Source organism: Cyprinodon variegatus, unplaced genomic scaffold (assembly GCF_000732505.1).
Source record: "Cyprinodon variegatus isolate N-32 unplaced genomic scaffold, C_variegatus-1.0 Scaffold301, whole genome shotgun sequence".
Lineage (NCBI taxonomy): Eukaryota > Metazoa > Chordata > Actinopteri > Cyprinodontiformes > Cyprinodontidae > Cyprinodon > Cyprinodon variegatus.
Genome location: NW_015150754.1, coordinates 780,115 through 786,114, shown reverse-complemented (window position 1 = coordinate 786,114; position 6,000 = coordinate 780,115). Strand labels below are relative to the sequence as shown.

Below are 6,000 nucleotides of genomic sequence, written 5' to 3'. Positions count from 1 at the left end.
CAGGCTATAAGTTTTACCCCCATGGGTAAATTCTGAAGAAGAAGAAGAAACAAAAAAGATTCTAAGCTTCACAATTATGTTATATTTACTCTTCAATAGTGGGGGAAGATTTAGATCAAAGGTTGGAGGCATATTTTCATTCTGGTTTACATTACACGATAAAAATGGGGGAGGGCTGTACTATACTAAATACTATATTAGATGACATGAGACAGAAGCACGGATAATGTCAGTGTTAGATCAAAGGGGTATTAGATAGAGAGTTTCTCATCTACATGAGAGACTATAAAGACAGAACATGACTAAATCAAAATAACATCTATAACATCTGACGTAGATGAGTGAATAGATGGCAAGTGTGTAATGTTAAATAGACAAAAAGCTCATCTCATTCAAAGATTCAGGGCACTATACCTTTGAACCTTTCATATATTGTCATGTTAGAACCTAACATACCATTTTTTAGTTTATTTAAGCAAATATGAATGAATAGCTTTAAGTATAAAAAATAGAATCATGCCTTGTATGGTAGTTAATCCCTAAAATAGATTCTTTGTAGAATCTTCTGCCTGCATTGACAGCAACATGCCTCTTAAAGGGCCACAGTCATATCCAACGATAACAAATGTCTTTTTGTTATCAAGCTTGAAGGTATAATAGACAATTATCTTTCAGCTTTGACTTCTAAGAGGATCATCTTATCTGTTGGTTAAATGCAAAGCTTTATGATCTCCTCACCAAATGGAATTGTGTTTCATGGTTTTCCCTTGCTGTGCACACATAAGAAGTGTTTATGTATCCAGTGAACTTTGGTTTTTAACATTCATTGTAGCCTCATTGCTCTGATAATAGACTTTTAAAATGTAAATAAGTACTGCTAAGTTATTCTTTGGTTGATAAGGACAGACCATGAAAGGAGATGTTCAGGAGGGCAATGGGCTAGTGCACACACATTTGATAGAGTAGATATTCCCCCTGAGGATCGTTAGAGCAGATGGGTTGATCTGGTTCATATGCAATAATAAAAAAATTGACTTGGGTTTTTCTTACCTATCTTTCAGGAAAACTGTTCATCAAACTTATGGGCATTTGAGCATTCACCATAAAAAGATAACCTGACCAGAGGCTTGATTTTTTTGCTTGTGATCATGAGTCAAATAAAATATAATAAAACAAAGCATCTACTAGCAGAGGTGTAAAAAGAACGCTTTTTTCCAACTGTGATGAAGCACAAAGAAAAACATTTAATGCAAACAGTAGTAAGACATGAATAGTGCATCCTTTTATTTTTGCATTCTTGCATATGCTTGTACACGATAAATATGTTTTTGGTTAACAGCTTGTCACCCCTCAGGCACATCTCCACTGCCAAAATGGCCATCTTGGCTGAAAGGTCTCCTAGCATGGCATATCAGTTTCCAAGGGCAACCATGTCCTTGACGTTTCCATTTCTTTGTATTGTTTAATTAGCTAACTACACTTACCTACTAAACTTCTTCACATGTTTATCTCTAAGCTTTAACAATGTGACTTTCCTGTACTTCATCACAAAGTTTATTCATATTTAAGGCACAACTGTATTTATACGGAGGTGGATGTCAGGGTTCTTGCTGGCGTACTTCAGCGTTGCTGGCCGTAACGCTAAAAAAAGTCACGTTTATGCTGAAAAATAGACCAATACGCTTATACAAAGTAAGCGTAATGGCCTTTGATTGGCATCTGGGCTTTCTCCCAAGCACATTTCAGCACAGACTATGGTTAAACTGAAACAAAAAATGACTATGGAACTATTCCGATAACCTTAGTTTTAATGAGCGTAACAGTCGCAGAAAACAGTGTCTTTAAAATTTATGCAAATTTCCACATATACAAGAGGAAAGAGCTGTGGAAATGTGAAACTTGCACTGTTAAGACTAACATCAGCTCACCAAGGCAGGTGAAATGCTGCAGCCCAGGCAGCAGAGAGCCAAAGGGTGAATTCCACCAATACCCTGACTTTTAATGAGTGTAACTTCCACAGAAACTGACACTACACACACTAGAAACCCGTACAACATAGACCAAGGTTTAAAAGAACAAACTAGATGATAATTGAACTAAATGCAAAGGCATGTCAACATTAAGAGAACCGTTATAACTGAAGCTGGTCTACCGCATAAAATTCCTGAGTCACATCGAAGTTTGTAGTTTTATCAAATACATTTTTATTCAAACATGATTATAATGAAAGTCTTAAATGGTACAATAGTCTATGGTACAATAAATAATCTAGCCTTTGACTTTCACCTTAGTGCACTGAATTGGTTTAATCAATACCTATTTGGTGGTAGGCTTTTACTTCATTGTTTTAATATTTTGTTTTATTGCTCTTTTTTGCTTTTTTGGTAAGAGGAAATTCTAAAACTGACATTGTATTACCAAATCTGGATAAGACTGCAGACAGCAAAAATTAATGGTCCATGATTATGTGGAGGCGTTAAGAGCTGCTGCACATCACTCCCTGATGAGATGTTAAAGACTAAAAACAAAGCTAAACAGGAAAAAGCATGGAAATATTCTCCAGCAAGCTATAAATGCTTAAAAGGGTGAACTTTAATCTGTTTCATGTTTCGTTTCAGAATGAAAATTTTATTCTTTTTGCAACAGAAAATTATTAGTAGTTTAATTTTCTTAGTGCAGGGATTAGAAAGTTTAATCATAATGCTAAACTACACTGATTAGCATCCTATTTATTTTCAGTGAAAGTGTTTCTGGAGGGTATAAAATCACAGACTTTGTAAAGCTTATTTGAATAATTCAATTTGCCCTGTATCGTGAGTCCTAATTTTGCCAAAAAAATAGTTGTACTCTGTGAAGCTATATCACCACGTAAATACCTCAAAACAACAATATGAAATACGTTGGCTTATATCTTATGTTGCTTTAACACAGTATTTCTTTTACAGCCCTGTAAATTATCTGTATTGATTTTGTCTCATTTAACAATATTCTTGCCTCCAAAATCAATAATACCCATTTCTTCAGCCTGAAGTAGCCATCTGTGTATAAATGTTTTTCATTTTGATGCACAGCTCAGCCCTCAGATGTTATACCTGCTCTGCGCTGCTTTGACCAATGACCTTTTAAAATCAAAGTCAGCAGTGTATGAAACACATCCTATAATGACAGATGACAGGAACAGTTGACCCTAATCATTAATGACAGAAGGAGAGAACTAGAAGTTTTTGAGAACTTTAACTGACAAATCAGCCTTTACTAAGATTCAAAATAGTAGAACTGGACCAAACGTGAAGGGAAAAGATGAAACCTGTATTATGATGATAGCTGGAAAAAGGGAAAAATATTCCAATGCACCATTTATGGTATGGCTTAGCGAATAATGTTGTCAGGTCCAGGAACAGGCCTTTAACGTCACTTTTATCAAACCATAAGCACAGCAGCAGAGTATAAATCATGTAGTCTCCCATGGCAACTGACAGCCGTGTCATGCTGCAGCATTGGGATTACGGCCATATATCACTCTGACTGCCCCCACCGTGTTCAGAACCACATCCAGAAGGGATCTGAATGATGCTGGTGGTAGACAGCCGTCCTCCAACCACAGAAATGAAAGAGGGGATGGAGAAAACACATGAAAGGAAGTAAAAGATAAGAACTTTGTGTGTGTGTTTCAAAGATTTTTCTGGGTGTGTGTGAGTGAGATAAATTGATGCATGAGAGCTTTAAAGGTACATGTACCGTATGAAAGTGAAAGGGAGACGAATGATGATGAATAAAGAAAAAGAAGTCTGCCATTTTCAGCAGTGGGTGCTGGCTTGTAGGAGTGTCACAAAAATAAAGATGTATCAGTAGCCAGCAGAATGAGGAAGGACGTAATGTAGTACTTTATATTTTGGTCCAAAAGATTTCATGAATATGGTCACTTTTTGTCAGCTTATCCAAAAGACTGTATTGGATTATTATTCAGATTATTCATATTATTATTATTAATTCTACTTTCTTTAAAAAAAAAAAAAAAAAATAGGACAAATTGAATTTGTACAAATCCGATGATACAGTTTACTGTTTCCTTACAGCAAGAAGGTTGGGAGATTGAATCCTGGCCTTGGATGATTCTGCATCTCTGTAAACTACCATCTACCAGAAGCCCCAAAATCTGCAGATAAATGAAATAGTCTTTGTGAAATTGCCCTTAGCGTTAAATCTGTGTGAGGGGGGTTGTTTGACCAGTGTGTCTCTTTGTGCATTATAATGAAAGGTAAACCTACTCGGAGGATACAGAAGCTCTTGCTCAATGACTCAAGAGATGGGCACCAGCAACCAAGAACCATTTATTGTTAAGTTGATCTACAAGATGGAAAGATAGAATTAACCATTACTAAAATATCATTATACTGATGGGCTTCTTTGGAAATATATTTACAGGTGATTAATATCTACAAACCAGAGGACTCTAGATCTAGAAACAACATTGGATCTGCTAATAAAATAGCTCTATTGATCTCATAGCTCTCTATTGACGAGTTTCAGAATTTAGTGAGGACTGATAGATGGATTGTTCAAGGTCCGCCCTCCTTTTGAACCGTTTCACTCAAGATATCCCCAAAAAATCATCACACCATTAAATGGATATGTTTATACAGTGCTGTGATGTGAACAAACAAAATTACAATGACTGTTTTAAAAAGACTGGGGGTAGAATCAGTAGTTGGGATTCATATCCTCTCATATTTAGATGATAATTTTCTTCATCCCTGTCTCAGATCAGTCTTGCTATTACTTCAGATGATCAAGATCTTAACAATATTCAGACAGTTAAAGAAAAATTAGCTCAAGGCTTTCATCAGAGCAAGCATTGTGTTTGCAGAGTAATGTTGGCAAACACAATGCAGCTGACTGCTGGCTGCTCTCTTCAAGGCATTTTTTCACCTTAACACTATACTCAGAATCAGTTTGCCCAGTTTTAACTCATGTATTATTTATGCCTTTATAAGAAAACCCATTCATATTCGAGTATATTTCCATAGCCATAACAGATAGCTTCACATTCTAAAGGATAACAGCTGTTCAAGCAATATATATGGAAGAAAATACCCTCTCCCAAAAGCTGTGGGTAATTGAGGTTAAGAAAAAGGAAAACATGCAACTTGCTTTGCTGCTGGCTTTGTTACTTCTTCACTGTAACTGGGAACTGTCAAATCTGAATGTTTTCTTTGCAGTTAAAGCTTTTAGGGACTGGCTGAAACTAAAGGAAGGATTTTCATGATGAATATTGTGGAAGTTATGCTTCCTAAAAATGAACCCAGGCGTAAATTCGATTGCCCCTTCATGGGCTCCAGCCAATCAACGCAGCTGCTAGGCCTCACGTTAGCCTATCAGCAAACAAGACTCTAGATTTAAAGTCCAAATCAACAGACCCTTCAGCTTTCCAGCCGAACAGCAACACTCTTCCGCCCTTCTCCATACTTTTCTCACTAGACTTCCTTCATTCTCCAACCTTCATTACATAGCAAGCATCAGACTCTTGGGGGAAAGACATCCATAACCTAGATCCTGCAGCTCACCCAGATCAATTTCCTTCAGCATTGACCTCTTCCCCTGGGGTCTTAGTGCAAAAGACTCATTTTCATGTCAATAAAACCTTCCTATTGTATCTTTTCATCATGTCAGTCTACCTAGGTTAAAATACACTTAAGCATGATAGTTAATTTTGTTGTTTTTTTTTAAGTAGGTATAACAGGTGAAAAAAAAAAATAAAAATAAGGAAACATACACGTAATCTGAACATTTCTGACCAGTACTCTTTCAGATCAGTGTTATTTTCTATTTTTTTAGGCAATAACTCCCAAATAGTTTTGTTTTAGGATTCATTTCACTAGTTAAATGTATTTGATGTAAAACTACCCACATCTAGTGACATAATGAAATAGTTAGAGAGTAAAAATTGAAGTGAAAATGAGGTAGTATATTTAATTTGTTATATATCTAACATCTCTGAGT

General features: G+C 36.0%; 1 protein-coding gene across 1 annotated transcript in view; it reads right to left on the bottom strand.

Moving 5' to 3' along the window:
• astn1 (astrotactin 1) overlaps positions 1–6,000 on the bottom strand; it is a gene marked incomplete at its 3' end in the record, with an annotated part of 379,756 nt that overhangs the window by 126,190 nt on the left and 247,566 nt on the right. The gene's annotated exons all lie outside the window — the stretch shown is intronic.